The following is a 21,614-nucleotide window of genomic DNA, read 5'->3' as shown; positions in this document are numbered from 1 at the left end:
GTGAGTCCATGGGGGGCAGTACCATTTCCTTCTTCAGATTGAGCCTGACAAGGCCCCATGAAAGAATCCTGGCCACTGGATGCTCACCGGCTCCCTCCCAAGTCTGGCTCCATGAGGGTGCCCCGGTATCCCACATCTGGATGTCTGGATTTGATTCCAAGAGGTTCAAAAAGAACACAGAATAGTCAAAACTGAATGTAAACATCATAACAGAAACACAAATAGCACCGCGACGTGGAAACCTAGAAACTTGTATGTCATCACTCTTGAACATCTCCCCCATGAAGAGTTCAGTCTTCCTTTTGTTTCCAGAGGTTGATAATTTGCTCCCTTTTTTGGAGTAAAAGGTAGATTACTGTTACCTTGCAAAGCATATGGAAACCCCTGTTTTTGTGTTTCTCACTGGCAAATCCATCTTACAAAGCTCCGGTCTGAACTGTTGGGCCCAGTTACAAAGTGACAGGACCAATCAGGGGAGTCGTGGAGTGAGAAGAGGCCAGTGCAATTATGATGGAAGACATTAGCGTGGATGCTGCTAAAACGTCAGTTCTATCAGAACCTGATATTTCTTCATTAAAAGAAGAACAAAGAACAGCAGTGAGTTGTTTTTTCTTTCAAAAATGACAAAAGTCATGTACTGACATGTCTACAGTCGCCATGGTTTGAGTTTTACAGCTTCATGGAGTTAATTTCTCTGTGGTGGGGCTACGACATCACATGTTTTGTTGCTCTTATTGGACCGTAAAGATGTGACAGATAGAACATTCATCCCATAACCCTCCAAGTTTTGTTCTTTCAACGGCTCTGCCCTTTCACAAACGCCATCTATGAGAGGTTTACCAGATGGTTGTGTGTAACAAATCCATCTGGTGTGCCAAGTTAACGACAACCATGACTGATAGAAAACAGAACAGTGCAATATTAGCATTAGCAAGCAACAGAGCACGGTGTTTGCTGACTTTATCTGTCCTCTCATGGCACATCAACAAAGTGCTTGGTGACAAAATGGTAATGTTAATAGTATGGATCCATTAATTGCATTAGCATTAGTAGATCTGCAAATATGTAAGATTAAACTGGCATACTCTCTGCATTAAAATGTTTCCTCTTTTGGCTGTGTGTAGAACAAATGTTATTTGTGGTCGTCAGTGCATTTATGCACCAGTCTAGTTGTCAAAAGAGTCAGATTTTCATAGTTAACCTTTGATTTTGGAAATTGGATGAAAAATACTCAGAGATTATGGCGTGAATATCTCAAGCTGCTCTTGCAGACACCCCATGGAAACTTTAAACCTAAAGTAAAGTAATGATATTAAGGCCTTAGCTTCACTGCAATGTACTGTAAAGACTTGACATCTGTTAAAAGTATGCAAAACCAGAAGTACCTCATCAGTGGTTGATTTGATTGGTGTTTCAGCTGACCAATCAGCCGGTCAGCCAGCAGGGGGTCAGTTGTAATGTCTGTGCAGTTGTATAGCAGTGACAGAAATAATCGTAGTATCAAAAACTTTAGTGGTGAGAGTCTGTGAGAGTACAGGCTGCACACTGGAGGATCTGGTTTTGATAAGTAGCCGTCATCAGTCTTCTCTTAGAAAAGGAAACCACACAATTTTCTTGAGATTCTTGAGATTTAGGAATCAGAATTCTGATTTTCAGCCTCTTTTTAACCACTTCATCAAACACAAAGTTGAGTATTCAAATTGCTGTCAATGACATCCGTTGTTCATATAAGCAGGACGTCTTGTTGAGCTGATTTCATTCTCTGCTCGTTGATTAATACGTACCTTTTATCGACACTCACACTGAATGGACTGTCCCCTGATCAGATCTTCCTCTGTTAAGCTGCTGTTTAGTTCACATTCCCTAATGAACCCCTGTCCTGATGGAGCCATTGAACAAAGCAGATTAGATAGGGATTCTCACACACTTTATCTCTCAGCGTTGATTATTTCTGTATCTATGCGTGTGTTGGTGTGAGTCCATGCCCTGTTCTCCAGTAAGCGTCTTATTCACAGTGTGTGTTTGCTTTGTGAGTCATCATTCTGAAAAGATCCAACTTTACTTTGATATTGGGATCATTTCTGCATTTTCTTGTCTTTTATCCTCCATGTAGGACTGTCAACTTTGAAGAATTTCTACTTTTAGGCCTGTGCCCCCCTCAGGCCGTTGTAACTGTTTTGCTTGCACACTGCATTTACTGTGAAATAGAGTCCGTTTATGCTATAATACCTTTTTAATAAGGTAAAGGTGAAGTGGAATAAGTACTGTATGGAAATGCTCCATTAGGAGGTAAAGCAATATAAAATAACCTCTTTAAATCCTTTAAATACATCCAGGCACTGATGTTGCCCATGCTTACCAATGACAACATGCATTTTTCATTGTAATTGAATCTGGATTTATGCTACGATTTCCAGAGTTTTCTATGGATATGTCATAACCTCTGGCCTTAATCTGAACATACAATGTTGCATCAGAAGAAGAAATGAAAGGACAAGGACAAATGGAACCAGAAAGAGGGTGATAGGAGGTAAGAAATGGTGAGGTAAAAGATGAGGGAGGAGAAGAAGAAGTAGGTAAGAGCAAAGACAAACAGGAACCTGCACAGGGACAAAAACAGTAGTATTAAAAAGAGAAGATACATTAAGAACAATGAGGGTAAAGAAAAAAGATCAAGAGAATGGAGAAAGATGAGAAGAAGACAAGAAGGGGATCGTGGAAATGAAGAGGGAATGAGAATAGAAAAGGTACAATCAAATGAAAAATAAAGAAGCAACAAGACAAAGAAAATGCAGAAGCAGGAACATGAAAAAGGATGAGACAGGGGCATTGTACAAGATGGAGGACCAGAGGAAGAGAAGGAAGAAGAGAGTGGAGAGAAGGGACAGAAGAAGAGCATAACACAGGGTATATACAGCAATCCTTAAGTTAAATTTAATACCTTTTAATACCTTTTTTACTACCTTCGAAATGTTTTAAAACCATCATGACACTGAGTTGCAAGTGTTTATCAGCAACCTTTCTAACGTTTACGCAGATTTTGACATATACAGTGCTTAACAAATATATTAGACCACCCTAACCCTAACCAAAGTAAGGTTTCTGCCACAGCTGCCCTAAATTAACAGCATTGGTAATTACCAAAATCATTTCTTATGTTTCTGCAATGGTTAATACACCAATATGTAGAAGCTCTTTAACCCAAATTATATTTTTAATGCTAAAATATAATTATTATTGTTATTCATGAATTTTCAAATTTACTGATTTACAAAAAAAATGAAATAATAGTAAAGCACATTATTATTTCTTGATTACTATGTCAGATTATAGTTATTTACTTGCATTCTTGAAGAGAAAAATGAGTTTTAGTGGTTGAACGTTATGCTTGATTAATTTCTGACTTCTCAGAGAAACCCAGTGAGCCGGCTCAAATTTGGGTGAATTCAGTTTGAAATTCCTCATTCCTGTTCTAAATGGTAAAACGTTGAGAGCTCACTCAAAATGAAAGAGTCCGCATTAAAGCACTTCATGATGCTGGATGGTCTTTGAGACATATATGACAGATGGTCTAATACATTTGTTAAGCACTGTATGTAACACTATACGCAACAGAATAGATTTAAAGACTCACCGATGTTGACCACATATTGCACATTTATTTCACCTCGTGAATAAAAATGTAAAAAACGACATAAAATGTGCAATAAAGAGATAGTTCCAGCACACTGGCTGGCATTCACTGCATGAACTGTTGAACTGCTATTGATTTTAACATAAACGTGCTATAGGCCTAATATGAACTCATGAGCAAAAGAATCTTATGACAAGTGTCTTAATTGCATGGCCTTTTCTTCAATAATTTTGTCCATTTTAACCGTTTCCTCTTTTTTCTCTAAGTATCTCCTTCTGAGTGTATTGGATTTAGTGATTAGCTGGGCCGTTTTGACGAATGGCCCAGCCTTGTTGATGCCATCAACAAGCTGTTTTTTGAAGAAGGATGCTAGTCCAAATCTGATGATGTAACCGGTTTTGTCTTTACCACACGTGAATGACTTTGCGATGTCAGAGTTGGGAAACATTTCTTAAAACAGCTCCACTATTCCTTTGTTGGAGTTCAATGAATGGTGTTTAACTGCAGTGTTTAGACACCACACAGCCTCCGCGCGCGGTGTTGGTGTGGCGCCCATACTCACCCGGAGGTCTGACGCAGTTGCTGGAGCCATAATGTTGGCTAGTACCATGGCACTAGTTTGCGGTGGTGGTGGTGGTGCAGCAGCACAGAAAGTTGAGAATGGTAGAGTTAACTGCTTTTGCTGACCACACATTCCATTTTTATGTCTAGTGGATTGCACATGCGAACGAAATGCATTAGCTCCCATCCAGTTGAAGTTGATGGTTTTTTTACAAACCGAACAATAAGCCTGCTGGTCACTCCCTACTACTACTCCCTGAATATAACGCCATCAAACATAGCCTACAAAGTTGAGACTTCAGGATTGAGATGAGGATCTTCAATTATGTGCCCAGACATGCTAGCCCACGTTTAAACAAACTAACGCGAACTTTAGCAGATAGAATTTCAATCAGAATAGGACGCCTCATAGCCTGTAAAAATAATACCTATTTTTCAAAAAATAATACCTCTAAAACCACGTTTAACACTTTTAATGGCCTTAAATTTGGCAATTCTAATTTATCACCTTTTAATACTTATTAAAACCCCGCGGACACCCTGTAACAAGATGACAGACAGGAAGAAAAAATAAGAAACAAGAAGAAAAAATAATACAAAGACTCTCAAGAAGAAGAGGGTAAATAAGAAAGGCAATGAAAAGAAGGCAAAGGAGGAATCAGATGACAAGGAAGGTTGAGAATAAGAGGACAAAGAAGAAAGGCAAGTGAAAGAAAGCAGACAGGTAGAAAGAATCAGATAACAGAGGGTCAAGAAGGACCAGCATAAAGGGCCAGAAGAATACAAAGAAGAAGGTAGGAAAAAGCAGATGAAAAAAAGGTCAATAAGACGACAAAGAAGAAAGGCAAGAGGAAGTGGGCAAAGAAGACACTCAAGAAGAAGAATACAAAGGGAAATTAAACAAAGACAAACGAGAAGGAAGGGAAGAATCAGATGACAAAGAAAATCAAGAAGAAGATGCCCAAGAAGAAGGGCAGAAAAAGAGAAAGAAGGAAAGGAAACATCAGATAAGAAAACAATGTCACAAAAAGAGGACCAAGACAAAAGGCAAGAGGAGGAAGGCAAATACAACGTTTGAAAGATATCAATGACAGAGGTTCATTAAGAAAAGGACCAAGAAGAATGGCCAGAAGAATCAGATGACAAAGAAAGTCAAGAAGAAGAGGACCCAGAAAAAGTACAGAAAGAAGAAGACAGAGAAGAAACTCAAGCAGAGGAAGGTGAAAAAGAAGTGGAAGAGAAGATGTCAAAGAAGAAAGGTAAGAAGAATCAGATCACAAAGAATGTCAAGAAGAAGAGGACTTAGAAGAAATGCTAGAAGAAGGCAAAGATAATAGTACAAAGAATCAGATGACAAAAAGGTCAAGAAGACAAGGGAGAAGGGCTAGAAGAAGAGAGAGAAGGGTAGGAAAAATCAGATGAAAAAAGGTTGAGACGAAGACCAAGAAGAAAGGCAAGAGGAAGAGGGCAAAGAAGAGGGGCAGAGCAATGACAGAGGGTCAAGAGGAAGACGACGAAGAAGAACAGCCAGAAGAATTGAAAGAGGAAAAGAAAGAAGGATAATATGACAAGGAAGAGTGAACCTGACACGCCAGATGGTTTTGTTTCATACATCCATCTGGAAAACCTCTCATAGATAGCAATTTGGAAAAGGGCAGAGCCTTTGAAAAAAGACATTGAGGGTGATTGGATAAACTTTCTGTCTGTCACATCTTTAAGGGCCAATCGGAGCAACAAAACACTCGACGTAGCCGCTACTGAGTTGCTCCCCTACCACTGGGACTCCATACAAAACTGCATAACCTGAACCATGGAGACTGTAGACAGGTCAGTACACGACTTTTGTCTTTTTTGAAAAGAAAACAACTCACTGCTGTTCTTTGTTCTTCTTTTAACAAAGAAATGTCGTCAAGTTCTGATAAACCTGGCACTTTAGCAGCATCCACTCTAATGTCTTTAACTATAACTCCACCGGCCTCTTGTTCCTGCATGCTTACGTCACGACTCCGCCACACCCGAAAGTACTGCCCCTCGATGCTGATTGGTCCTGTCACTTTCTAACCAGGCCCAAACGGTTCAGATGGGAGCTTTGCAAGATGGATTTTCCAGTGAGAAACACAGACGGGCGTATCCATCTGCCTTGAAAGGTTAAAGAAGAGGACCAAGAAGAAATTTTAGAAGAAAGAAGAGCCAGAAGAAGACAACGAAGAAGGTAGGAAGAATTGAGAAGATATACCAGGAAGAACATACAGAAGAACGTCAAGAAGACAATAACAAAGAACAGAAGAGTACGAAGAATCACATGACAAAGAAGGTCAAGAGGAGGAAGACATAGAAGAAGGGCAAGAAGAATGCATAAAGGAGCAAGAATAAGAAAAAGCAAGCAAGAAGAACGAGTGGGGCAAAGCAAAGATGGGGAATGATGATGATGAAGGAAAAAAGAAAGAAAGAAGATGACCATGCACAAGTTTGTGTGGATAGAGAAATAAGGAAATGAAGTAGAACAATCCCCAAGCTGAACTCAGGCATCTATATTTATTTTTTGTTGATTTTCTCTGTTCTTTGCAGCAGATTGAATGTACTACAAATAACCTCACAAAAGACCAGACTCGCTTATCATCCTAGGCTCTTTCTTGAATCTGTAAAGAACATTTCTTCTTTTTAAGTTATTATTAAAAAATGATAAGCACTGAGCAAGTGCCTACAAAAGAGCATGGCATGGCAGTCCCTGCAAACATTGAAGTGATAAGAGAAGGGGAGACAAGTCTGGTGTTCAGAAATAAAATTAAAACCAATAGTATGACGGGCTTCACAACAAACGATTTGATATATTTAGAACCTCAGAAATTTACATGAGATGTGCACTGCAGACAGATGGACATTTACACCAGCTGAGAAGAAGAGCTACAATTTGGCTCTCCATATTAACACAGCATCCTCCTTTCAGCTCTCCTCTCTGTGAGCCGTTTTCCTCTCCTTCACTCTCCCCTCTTCCAACATCATCTGTTCAAACACTCTGGGTATTGCCCCCAACTGTTTGAATAAGACTGCTGAAACATGACAGGATGGCCAAATTTACCCAGGCAATTCACAGAGCCTGCTGGACATGATCACAGGGCCAAAAAGGCTTAGAGCTGCAATTCAATGCATGTATTTGGTTGCTAATTTGCATGGGAGTCATCAGCTTCCCTTATACATGTCGATGATTGCACACATGCTTAGGGGGCTGGAATGGGGTGGGGGTGTTCCACTTTGTAAATTCACAGGGCAATTATCTAGCAAATATGATAGTTATGACTCATTTACATTATTTGTAATGGGGAGTGGGGAAATGAGGCATGACTGCAGTGGCATAGCATGTCCTAATTGTGGCGGGTTTTCCATCAAACACATGGAGCCACCATGCATCCATTCTCAATCCAGATGACTGTCATAGAATCCTGCTTTCCATTAGTTTTCTCTTGATTGCAGCTTTCAAATATGCATTTTCATGATTATGTTTGGGATGATGTACAATAAGCCAGTTGCTACAGCGTAAAGGAACCCCAACGGGGTGAATCAGTGTGCTTCAGCATAACCCTGGAGGGGTTTATTTCTCGAATGGCAACTCATTTTTGGGATGGATGCATAATAGAGAAATGCATATTTTAGTTCAGCATATTGGTTGGAATCCATCCATCCACTTACCCAACCAACAGTTGTATGTTCCTGATTTTTTCCCCCCTTGTGCTTTTGCATGCTTTTTTCAATTTCTGCCAAAGTTCAAAGGCTCACATTAAATTTACATTCCCTATATTCGATGCTATAATGGCACACAGAGGGTTTTTCATCTAAGCTATTCCTGAGGCAATGGGCTGTCAGCTTGAATCTTATATACAGAATGAATGGAAATATAATGCACTTATCAAATAACATGAATCTAGTTGCAACCTACAGCATAGTCATGACATTTTAACTGCCCCAGGGGTTGTTAACCTGTTAATCTGTCCACCTCTTGCCTTTTACAATGTGATGTTACCCTTAAATCATACAATATTTTTAGGGTCCAAGCACCAACCTAAGGTCAGCCAAGACCCTATTGCAGTGATACTCAACATGTGGCTCTTTTGTGATGATTTGTGGCTCTTTTATGTCTTCATTTGAAATAATATTCCCCCAGAAAACCTTTAAAAAGGGAAAATTTCATATTAAATTATTCATATTAATCAGTCTTTCCCAGACTTATACAGAAGGCTTTAATTGCCAAACTAAATTGTCCCATTTATCCCATTTTTGCCCTTTTTCACCCAATTACGTTTGCCATTAAATATCACTTTTTTCCTACATTTTTGCCTCTTCTTTTTGACAATTTTAACCCATTTTTGGCCCTTTCTCACCATTTCTTCACCACTTTTTCCTATTTAAGCTTCCTTTTGCCATTAAATACCACTTGTTTACACTTTTTTCGTCCATTTTTGCAACTTCCTTTAGCCATTTTTATACCATTTTATATTACCATTTTTCACAATATTTTGCCCATTTAAGCTACCGTTTGTCATTAAATACCACTTGTTTCCCATTTTTTGCCCTATTTTGCCACTCTTGACTACATTATTCCCATTTTATTCATTTTTCTCTCTTTTTTGCCATGTTTTTGCCAGTTTTGTACCATTTTTGCCCCTTTTCACGATATTTTCCCCACTTTTCACCTTTAAGCTACCATTTGTCTTTGAATACCACTTGTTTCCTTTTTGTTTGCCCTATTTTACCTCTCTTGACTGCTTTTTGCCCATTTTAGTCATTTTTTCTCATTATTTTGCCAAGGTTTTGCCAGTTTTGGACCATTTTTGCCCATGATTTTTTCTTTAAGCTGCCATTTGTCATTGAACACCACTTGTTTCTTCTTTTTTGCCCAGTCTTGCGACTTCTTTTAGCCACTTTTTTAACATTTTTGCCACTTCTCACCATTTTTTGCCCATTTAAGCTGCCTTTTGGCATTAAATACCACTTGTTTCCTATTTTTGCCCATTTTTGCTACTTCTTTTAGCCACTTTTATACAATTTTTTCCCTTTTTCACCATTTATGGCCCATTTAAGCTACCTTTTGGCATTAAATACCACTTGTTTCCTATTTGTTTGCCCTAGTTTGCCACTCTTGACTGCTTTTTGCCCATTTTAATCCCTTTCTTCCTTTTTTATTGTCACTTTTGGATCATTTTTGCCACCTTTCACTTATTTTTATTGCTACTTCAAGCCGTTTTGCCACTTTTCACCACTTAGATTGTTGCTCTTGCGAAGGTATTTTTCAACAACGTGGCTCTTTGATTGAGCAGGGTTGAGAACACTGCCCTATTGTATCAGAATATATTATTTGTCTGGCAGAGTAGTTGCTAATTTGGGAGCTTCCCCCACTGGAAATTTTTGGCATTTGGACCCAAAAGAGAACTAGTTGGGAGCTATATGCATGAAAATTGGTACATCATGATTAGATTAAAAAAAATATATCTTGGGGCCATCTTTTAAGATTTACAGGAAGTGCACTGTAAACAGCTAAATGTCAAATTTTGGCATTTTTGGGCGCTTCACAAGTTTCATATTTTAACAAACTACTCCAAGGGATTTCATCTGATTGACTTCAGAATTTAAGGTTTGAGGTCTAGGGTTGTGCGAACTGTAAGATTTCACCATAGGGTAGGGCCGTCACAGGAGCTCAAACTTTACTTTTTCTTTTACATTTTTTTGCAGTGGAAAATTCAACAATAATTAAATAATATATCTTTTTAGTGTTTTGGTAAATCATCACCAAACTTCACAGGGAGGCTCACGCACCGATCCTGAATAAACGCACACTTCAAAATGATTACTTTGTAACAGCGCCCCCTTGTGACAGTTGAACATTTCCCCCTCTTGTTTTTTGAATTTCTCCTTTAAATATTCAGCCCCTGCACACCATTCAGCCCAGGCTATAAATATCTTGCCAATTTGACAGGAAGTATGTGCAACTCTCATATAAAACATCTGACTGGCCTCAAATTTCTCATGCAGGATCAAGGTCTGCCCCTTTACGTATCAAATGTTAATTTTATTGTGTTGATGCGGCACCCCTACTGGCAGCATGAGCTGATACAATTGGGAAGTTTCTTTATGTATGAGCAATCCTTATCACGCTGTTTCAGAGGAAGTGACTGTACCTCTGACTTGCATGAAATCTCACGATAAGTGTCTGCCCCTCTACATGTTTCAATGTTTATTACATGTTTTTGATAATGCGCCACCCACTGCAAGAACACAGAAGCATCTCCAGCATATAATGTCCTGTTTTTTTTCTTCTCATTTTACACTATAAATAACGGTCCAAGGAGGATCGACATGTTTTCCGCCACAGCACACAGCATCGATTGCTTAAACCAAACTATTCCCAAGGGCCCTCACAGCTGCTTGCTAGTTTATTTTGGAAATTTGTTTGCAGAAAAAGTGTTCATTCCCTTTCACATTTTTGCACTGTCTTTAAAAAGGGTCACTGACTTCCTGTTTGGATACAGATTTGCCACTGACTGGACTCAGCCTGAGCTGTCTGTCACAAATCACTGCAGAAGAGTGAGCGTGAGTGCATAACAGCACAACCTAGACATTAAAAACAAGATTTTACTGGTGACGGTACATATAAAAGTCTACTGCTCACCACTAGTTTTGATCCGATTCCCATGCATATGTCTGATTGACATAGAAACAGGTAGCAGCAAATGTCATCATATTTGAATCTGCACAGCTGTAACAACCGTAAACAACCTACAGCAGCAGAGAGCTGTTGCAGCAAACTGAATACTGTATATCTCTTGTCTTGCAGCTTTAGAACTCGATAGTGCATAAGTACTCAGGTGCATGTCTAGTTTATCGTAAGATCCAGCGCTGTCTAAAATCAGAGCTGTCCCAGGTCAGCATCAATCATGTCAGGATCTCCCCCCTCTCTGTCTCCACCCTCCCAGAGCTGAGATGTCTGCTAAGATGAAAGCGTCAGAGACAGATGTACAGAGCGTGTCTGACTGCGTTCCACACAGCAGGATCAACGTCATAAGATGGGAAAATGCTGAATGTCAGTTTTCCCTCTTTTCAGTCAGCGGTGGGTTGCTGGTGGGTTTGTCAGCATTCCCATCAATGTGCCCCCCACTCTCCTTTAAGCCTTAATGACATCAAACTCGAGCTTGAACGGGAGACAAGGGAACGCGTGTGATGTTTTAAACCAAAGGCTGCTGTTGTTTTGCATGACTGAAGCAACAGAAAGGTTAGCTAAAGGTCCAGAGGAATAAAGAGAAAGACATGAAAGAGAAATGAGTGTGAGACAAAGCCTTCTGGTCTCAATCAGGATGGTAAACTGTTGAGTGGAACACCTTATTTTTGAATTAGCCGCTGATGGGAGAACAGTGATAGGACAGCCGCTTCACTCGCAGTAGAGTGGAGGGAAGCTCTAATGGAAGTGGGATTGCCTTTTTTTCACCAGCTGAGCCTTGTGGCGTTGTCTTTTCTGGTCTCAAATTAGCAATTTACATGTCTCTTCCTCCTCTGGGTGCTGTCGTTTTTTCTGCATTTTAACGCCTCTATTTTTGACCAGGCGGCAGGATCAGAACAAATTGAATTGTGAGTGGAGGGTAACCTTGAAAAAAAAAAACAGGCTTTGAGGATGATTTAGGGGTAAATGAGCAGAATTCACCTTCCAGTTCTGCTGTGCATAATTGGACAAAACAATTTCAAGTGAAACAGGCATTGTCACCTGTGCATCCGCTGGTGCATACGTAATGGCCGAAGCACAAATAAACAACAAAATACCTAACAAGTCATTGCTAGTCCATTTGGCAGTGCATTGCTCCATAATTTCATTTATTTTCTGTTTACAAAAGCGAGTTCAAGCTGCTTTGAATATTGAAAAGGCCTGTGTTCCCAAGCCCAAAGCTTACACCCAAGGTCACCCAGAAGGGGATAAAGGGGAGAGCTACCTGGGGCACAATCGTGGTCCATTCTAAAGTTAAGCTGTGATAACCATATTTATTTTTAACGTGAATAATAGCCATTCTTATCAGAGCACCAAAACATGAATTTCACATATTTATGCTGTAGTACAATATAGCTTTTTCAAAATGTAAACGCTTTTTATTCAACCAAAATTACCTTATTATTAGTAATGTTAACAAAGGATAGATGGACTAAACTATTAGAGTAATGTCAGGCTGTATAGCGAGGCCATGATGAGCACAAATGTCAGGATGTCAGAAAATAAAACAGAAGACACTGAGACAACTTTTTTGGAAGTATGATTAGATGGGTATTAGATGGGTATGGGTAGAAATTGGCAAACTGTGTTAAAAATTGCAAATATCGTCAAACAACAGGGGCAACATGGACTCAAAAAGACAAAATGACAACAAACAAAGTAGGCAAAAAGTTGCAAAAAGATATGGCAGAAATGGGCAAGATAGGGGCACACAGTGGTAAAAAGGGTAACAAAATTGGTGTAAATTGGTAAAATTGGAATAAAGGTGGAACAAAGGTGGCCAAATATTGGAGACTAAACAGGTTTTTAAAAAGTGGTAAAAAATGACCAAAAAATGTTAAGAAATGGGCGAAAGTAGTAGAAATGGACAGAAGCAGCAACAAGGGGTACAATTTATCAAAACTGGCAAGAAAGGCAAAAAGTAGCGAAAAGCAGCTAAACTACGCAAAATAAGATGTTGCAGAAATGACCAAAGAAGAGGAAAATAGACAGAGAAATTGGTGGAAAAAGGGCAAAAAGTGAAAAAATGGGTACGGAGTAGGGCTGTCACGATATCAGATTTTGACTTCACGATTATCATGGGCAAAAAATGTCACAATAACGATATCACAAATAAAAATTTAAATAATAATGGGACAATCAATCAAATTTCTCTTTCACTTTATTTATGTTGTGTTCTCTCTTTTGGCAGATGAATTACACTCAAAATACCTGTCTAAGGAGGTACTGAGACAGTATGAAAACAGTAACTGTGCAACTGCACATAATAAGTACAATTACACTCAATAGCTAGTTAAAAGGTAACCAGATGAACTGATAAACAGAAAATCCACAAAGTGCAACATCTGCTCTAACTATCAACTGAAACAAAATCATTTCTAGATAGCAAGGGACACAGTATTTGTGTGCAACTGAAGAATGACAACTAATAACTTTAGAATAATCCACTGTCTACTGAACAATCCCTGGTATATTTTTCTTTTTCTGTTTCCATTCTGTTTCCAAACTGTGTTCAAGTGGCATTGGATCATTTACACAATATTATCATATGTACGGAAGAGTATTGGGGCCACAGAAAAAAAAAAATTTCGAGACGAAAAGTTTTTTTTTTCACTTGTGAGAAAAAAGTCAGAATTCTGAGAGAAAAGACAGAATTCTGAGATTAAAGTCAGAATTCTGACTTTATTCTTCAAATGAAAAAAAGTCTCAAATGTTTTTTTTTCAGAATTCTGACTTTAATCTCAGAATTTTTCTCAGTTTTTCTCTATTTTTCCAGTGGCCCTAATACTCTTCCGTACATTTGCACATTTTTAACATATTTAAATTTTATATTATAATACCACATTTCATCAATACCAGTATACTGCGACAGCCCTAATACAGAGCACGAAAACTGGGGAAAAAATGAAGCAAAAAGTGGCATAATAGAGACAACAAGGCCAAAAACGGGGGGAAAAATGGAAAACAGCAGCTAAAGACCAAAAAAAAGAAGAAGAAATCGGGAGAAAAAAATGAACAAAAAAGTAGCAAAAAGAGTGAAAGAAATTGGTTAAAAAAAAATCGGACAAAGGTGGCATAAAAGCTTTTAAAAAGCAGGAAAAATGGGCAAAGAAAATTGAAGTTTAGGTGAAAAGTGGTGAAAAAATGTGGCAGCATTGGGTGAAAAAAGGCAAAAAGTTTGACATTAATAAGGTAGCCATTAATAATCTATCATTAACTATCTATCTTAGGATCTAAAAATGGGGTAAAAGTGGCAAAAAATTGGGCAAAAAGTGGTTTAAAAAAGGTGACAGTAATTGTTGGAAAAGGGTAAAAATTGCATAAAAAGTGGGGAAAAAGTTCATAAAATGTTGCCAAAGATTGGGTTCTAAGATACTAAAATGAGTAGAAAAAGGGGCAAAAATTGTGATGAAATGGGCAGAAAGTGAAAAAAAAAGCAGCAAAAAGGAGTTAATCACACCTGACAAACAAGACAAAGTAGCAAAAAAGACATAGCAGAAATGAACAAAGGGTGATAAAAATCCAGAGCAATGGGTGAAAAAGGGGAAATAATGGGCAAAGAGCATGAAAATGCTCTGTGGGGTTAGCACACAGACTGCCCCTCTGCCCTCTAGGAGGGGCTACAGGAGTCTACGGACCGACAGCATCAGGTTTAGGAACAGCTTTTTTCCCCACATTTGTCTCCTTGATGAACATTTTTAACATATTTAAATTTTATATTCTAATACCACATTTCATCAATACCAGTATACTGCGACAGCCCTAATACAGAATCTAATCTAATCTAATCTAATCTAAACTAATATATAAAGTGGCAAAATATAGATAATTTAGCTAGAGAGATAATATAGCTAAAGACTGCAAAAAGATGTTGAAAATTTGGCAAAAAAGTGGTGTAAAAACTGAGAGAAATTGTTGAAAAAAACGGAATAAAAGTGGCAAAAAAGTGGGAAAAAATTGGCATAGAAAATTGCAATTATGGTCAAAATTTTGAATTTCCCTGAATGAATAATATCAGAACCCAGTTATAGTTTGACCCACTTTTCAGCTCCAAATGAGGGAACAGTTAGCCAGGGTGCTAGCACCAATGCCACTGATCCAAGCTGCATTCATTGATATCATCACTAAGGCCGGCCACACACTACAGGATTTTAAGGCCGATTTGGGGCAAGATTTGCCTCCCCCAACGATCGTGGGGAGGCTCGACAAACGACTGTTTGTCTGAGTAGTCTGCATGTGTGTGGTGTCAACACGATTGTTTTACTGCTCCAAATTGCGTCGTAGCCTCCAAAATCCCAAATTGTAAGTATCAAACATGTTTGATATTTACGATTCTAGGTTGTAGTGCTGCTGATAGAGTACCCACAACAACCAATGACAGTGAGCAGACAGGGTAGCGTCACAGCCATGACCACAAGTTTAACTTAATTTCAGCCATGATTTCATCCCAAATCTTTCCCTTGTATTATGGTTTTTACTTCACCTGTAACGCATACCAGCAAGATGAACATCTGTGTTTTTTTTTGTTTTTTTTCTGAAGTCACGTGATCACGTGAGGTTGTAGGCAGGTCGGCAGGTGTGTGGTCTCCAGTGATCTGACAGTCTGGCTGAGTCGTCTAGTGAGTTCATTCAGAGGATTAAAAATGAAAAATCTTTGGAAATGGTCCTGAAGTCTGTGGTCTCTCACGGTTTTAAAATCGTTTCAGATTAAAAAAACGTCTAGTGTGTGGCCGACCTAAGTCAACACTGGAGAGGGCCGATTCTCTGGGGTTTTCAGGGGCCCAGCCTTTTCTGTGGGTGGACCTACTCAGACCTGTTTAACAGACATGCATCCTTCACAAGCACACCTACATACATCACAGGCCTGTCACAGTCATGCATGTGTGCACGTTTGCGGAAGGAAGAAGAAAGGGAGGGAAATATATCAGACGCAGCAATCCACCTCTGTTGGTTTCTCCACTCATCCCACTCTCATCTCACTCTCGCCTGCATCTATATATCTTTAGCCATTTAATTAGCCCGACAGGTAATAAATTCCACGTCTTATGTGCTACTTTATTTATTTATCCATCAGCCTTTTAGAGGCGTACAGAATCTGAAGGGCCAGACTCTATTATAAGGCGAGTAGCATCTCCAGCCTTTTAAGGTTTGAGTCATTAGCAAATCAAGTTGACAGCGTGACATGTCGGGGGCTGTTCTGTCAACTTCAGCAGCTGTTGCATGCAACATTAGCACAAAATAGAAGATGTATTGCACATGTATATCTTGCACATACATACAGTTAACATACTTCTAGTGTGTGTTATCTTTTATGTGACATTTACACGTGGAAATGATCATCCAAGTGTCTGGGTATGTGTGCGTGCGACTGTGCATCTGGCTGGCCTGATAAGAGCTCTTGCAGCCGGGTCCTGCCACGTCGTGCCACATCATTTAAGACTCAATGAGCTGTCAGTGATCTGGCTGCTGGAGGACATATGTGTCAGCAATGGGATGCAAGCGAGGTCAGGGCACTGGGAGTTTCCTCTCTGTTCACTGGTCTAGCACAATGCTCTGTCAGCATGTTGGAGATTAGCAGGGCTCAGTTGTTTCAAAAGTCAAATTTAGGGGCACTGATGGCCTAGAGCAGAGGGTCTCAAGTGGTGGATTACAGCCCAAAAGTGGATCATGGAGATGGCATGAATCCATTTTTATTTGACCCTTTTGTGATGTGATAGCAAGTAATGTGTGGTATTTTTTTTTTCATATTTATCTCATTATCTTGGCATGATAACACTGTTTTTTTCTATGATAATATGTTAATTTCTCAAGATCTCTTGAAAACAATCAACATTTACAAGATATTACTGAGCACAGGATAAACTAAAATGCATGCATCCTTGTCTTCTAAGGGCATCTGTAGTAAAAGTTTTATAAACATGTTTGTCTTATTTGTAAACAAAGTCTGGTAGTAACAATACTCAAATAGCCATACTGCAAACATTAGACTAAACAACATTTCATAAACAAATAGGTCTTTTCAAGGATTTAACTATGTAGGCTATAGGCCAGTTTTAGAAGTAGTTACATGAACATTGGCTTGCTTTAGCTTCTTTAACTTTAGCTAAAGCTAACATAGATATGCCAGATATGTAATTAACATTACTACATAAGCCAGTGTAGCTTATGTGGTAATGTTAGCTTAAGCAACTAGAACTTTAGCGATGTGAGCTTTAGCAAACATAGCAAAGGCTAATGTAGCTAAGGAGAACGTACCTACTTTATGTAGCGTTATGTGAGCTGAGCTTTAGCTATGTAAGCTACTTAAGCTAGCATACGCTTGCTGCACTGGAATGTTTTCATGGAGGACAAGGTTTGTTAGCAGTCTGTTTACTTGGTTTTATTACAAATTTTGTCATCAGGTTTTGCAGGTTAGGTTGTTCACTTTAATTAAACCTTACCCTAACCCGAAATGGAAGTTTAATTTGATATTACCCCCAGGACATCTGTGCCCCCAGAATAAAACTGTTTTCCTTTGAGTGGTTAAAAAGTTTCAGAAATTTGGATCGTGAATTTCTCTCTAACTAATTAAGACCTAAAGTTGCCTAAAAATGCTGTGAAAAACCCTTAAAACAACCCCCAAAAAGCTGAATTTCACCTATCCATCCATTTTCTATACCGCTTATCCCGTTGGGGGTCGCGGGACGGAAGCCTATCTCAGCTGGCATTGGGTGAGACCCAGGGTACACCCTGGACTGATCGCCATGACTGTTGATTATTAAAGTAGTAAAAACATTCTCAAACTACATTAGTGTCCTGGCAGTAGTGGCACATTATGGCAAAGAAAAAACAAGTTTAAAAGCCCACAGAAAAGTAGAAGCCTGGACGAACACACGCCATTCCTGTGTGGTCCGTTTCCACAAAGCAGCCTGGTTTTGTTCATCACAGTTTGCCATAGTTTAGCACATTAAACTCTGATTTTTCTCAGGTGATGTCTGTCCAGTCTCACTCATTGTGACATGAAAGCCATCTATTTGAAGAGATGTAGATTATTTGGCTCATCTCAGTAACAAGGCCTCGTCTTTTGGCTTCCAAAAGAGCTGCTGTGGTTCACATTTAAAAGTTTTGTGAATTGTGCATCATTACTCTGTCTCTTACTCCACAAGGTTTATTTTCCAAATAGTATGTCACTGTTTCCTTTAAAAGCATGTTTATGACAAAACGAGGATGTTTTTGCCAATTTGCTCAGCACAAGACTCTTTAAGACTCCACCTTAATCTGACTGGACAACATTAGGCGGCCTAGAGAACCGAGTCATGTGGGATATTGATCAACTCCAGGCCAGGTAAATTTTTGGTGAGTTACTTTTGTGTAAAGTGTAGGGGACTGAACTCAATGCAGAAATTTAGGGGGATAAACATTGCTTGCGGGTCCATTTTAACCTGGCAAAACAGATGGATTCACCTGTTTTGTTTCTCACTGGCGAATCCATTTTGCAAAATCTCCCATCTGAACTGTTTGGGCCCAGTTGGAAAGTGACAGGACCAATCGGCGTCAAGGGGCAGTACTTTTGGGCATGACGGAGTCGTGATGTACACAAGCAGCGACCGGTGCAATTATGGCGGAAGTGATTAGCATCGATGCTGCTAAAGCACCAGTTTTATCAGAACTTGTCAACATTTCTTCTTTAAAAGAAAAACAAAGAACAGCAGTGAGTTGTTTTCTTTTCAAAAACGTCAAAAGTCGTGTACTGACATGTCTACAGTCGCCATGGTTCGTGTTCAGCAGTTGTCTGTGGAGTTTACTCCTCGGTAGGGGCCACAATGTCACATGTTAAGTTACTCTGATTGGCCCGTAAAGATGTGACGGACAGGACTGTCATCCAATCACCCTCCAAAAGTTTTTTTTAAGGCTCAGCCCTTTCCCTAAACACTGTCTATGGGAGGTTTAACAGATGGATGTGTGAAATAAATCGTTCTTGGTTGTCAGGTTATGCTTCAGTGTGATTAGGATTATACGGACTGTTTGAATCAGTGATATCCTAATCTTACCCAAATGGTTTAACAACAAATGCTTAAGGCTGATAAAAGATTTAAATAATTGTACTTACTTGATCCAATTTGATTTAAGAGTCTTTTCCTTGAATAGCTTGTTTTTCAAGATTTGATCCCATCAGATATCTTTAATCAGATCTGAATTCATCAGGGCCCCTCATATCTCTAATCTCTGTCTCATCCTAACTGGACTCACAGTGCTGGATCCAATTCACTTTGGTGACAGCAGTGTGGAAGTGCGTGTGTTAATATCATTAGCTCTCATCTCTCACCATTAGGCTGATTGGCAGAGATATAGAGTGGTGGACCAGCGTGGATGCGCTGATTAAATGCCTACAGTGAAGTACGGTATGACATACATGCTGCCAGCATGACAAAGATCTGTTTTCTTTGAGTCCAGCAGGTCAGTGTTATGCGTCACTGTAGGTATACCGACCTTTATGTGTTTCAGGGTGTTGCTTTATGAAGCTGAAATCATCTTAAGGTCTTGACTTCAAACATAAAAAGAACTAAAGGGGCACCAGCTTTCAACTTTTAGGGCCTCTCCTTTCTTTAGACAAGCTAACATGAGATGACTCACAGAAAGATTGCACAGATATTGCAGCTTAATCTTCAAAAATGAGACAAAATAAATGATGGAATTCTCAAAGCACCCTCGAGAGGTGAAACGCACCCAAAGCAATTATCGTCCTGGTGCTATGGCAAAACTGTCTGGGGCTGAAAAGAGGTGATGTGCTCCAGCCTTTTTAAGTCAAATCAGTAAAAGCATTTGACAGACTTTTGGTCGCTTTACTTTCGTACTCAGACTGTCCAGTCATATTGTCAGCAGATTGTAGACATAAATGACAAAAATCATAACCGCGTGCTAAATGTTCACATTATAACAACAATCTAACATTCACTTTCTTTCTCATTGCTGTCCATGGTGCAAAGCCAATGGATTTAGGATAGAAGACATGATAGCAGCCAAAAACAAAACCATAAAATTCCCCCTGCTGACTGGCTGTGGTAAAGTCCACTCCCTCAATGTTAAAGGGCACAAATTGTGCAAAATCACTTTTCATGGCCTTGCAAAGCAGATGGATAGGCCGGTTTCCTTATGTTTTACTGGCATATCCATCTTGCAAAGCACCTGTCTGAACCATTTGGGCCCGGTTAGAAAGTGACAGGACCAATCAGCGATGAGGGGCAGTACTCAGGTGCAGCCGAGTCGGGACATGTGCAAGCAGCAACAAGAGACTAGTGCAATATGGCAGAAGAGCTTAGTGTGGATGCTGCTAAAGCGCCAGCTTTATCAGAATTTGACGACATTTCTTAGTTAAAAGAAGAACAAAGAACAGCAGTGAGTTGTTTTCTTTTCAAAAAATGACAAAAGTCGTGTACTGACATGTCTGTAGTCACCATGGTTTACGTTATTCCTCGGTAGCTACGCACACACACCTCGATAGCAGCTACATCATGTGTTCTGTTGCTCTGATTGGCCTGTAAAGATGTGACAGACAAAACGTCCATCCAATCACACTCCGAGTTTTTTTTTTAAATCCTCTGCCCTTTACCAAACGCTTAGTATTGAAGGTTTTCTGGATGTGTGAAACAAATCCATCTGGTGTGTCAGGTTCCCTTTTTCAGGGTTTTCTAAAAATAATATGTGCCCCTGCTCTGTCCTCAATCCCCCCCAAGAATCAGAAAAATGCATACTCACACACGTTTTATATCATTTTAGTTAGTCATCATAGTTATATATCATCTTGTCAATGCATGCCTTAATGTCATCTCTTTAAGTTCATTCTATTCACTTAACAAATGCTATATCAAGGGGAATAGCACCATTATTAACAGCTCTGTTGGTAAATGCAGCTCTTGCTCAGGATTAGTATAATAGAGGAAGAACAGAGTGGCAAAGACTAGCATTAGTGTCACTGCATGTTCCATATCTGTGAGTCTGCTTCAAACTGAAGAAAAGAATGTTTTTCTGGAGTCTGTGCCAACCTAAGGGATCACATTAAACCAACATGCAATAGTCTACCTTAGCCTGGTGGACAAAAAAAAAGAAATCAAATTCAAAGCTGGCAGGACATGAATGAGTTGTCTGCAGGTGATCCTTTAGAACAAGGGTTTATATACACTCTCCTCCAAAACCATTGGAACAGTCAGGCCAATTCCTTTTTCTTTGCTGTAGACTGAAAACCTTCAGGTTTGACACAAAAAGAAGAATATGAGAAAGAGCTCAAGATTTAAGCTTTTACAAAATGCCTGTTCCATAGTATTTAAGTCTGAAGGTTGACTTGGCCAGTCTAAAACCATCCACTTCTTGCCCCGATGAACTCCTTTGTTGTTTTGGCAGTGTGTTTTGGGTCATTATCTTGCTGCATGATAAAGGATCTCCCAATCAGTTTGGTTGTATCTTTCTTGAAACTGACAGACAAGGTGTCTCTGTAGACTTCTGAGTTCATGTCTGCTGCCATCATGTGTTACATGATCAATTAAGATTAATGAGCCCGTCCCAGAAGAAGCCACGCAAGCCCAAGCCATGACAATCCCTCCACTGTGTTTTACAGATGAGCTTGTATGTTTGGGATCATGAGCAGGTCCTTTCTTTCTCCAGACTTCAGTCTTTCCATCACTTTGGTAAAATTTCATC

The sequence above is a fragment of the Cheilinus undulatus genome, linkage group 16 (genome assembly GCF_018320785.1).
Source record: "Cheilinus undulatus linkage group 16, ASM1832078v1, whole genome shotgun sequence".
Lineage (NCBI taxonomy): Eukaryota > Metazoa > Chordata > Actinopteri > Labriformes > Labridae > Cheilinus > Cheilinus undulatus.
The sequence above is the reverse complement of the archived record's forward strand: the minus strand, read 5'-3'. Positions refer to the sequence as shown.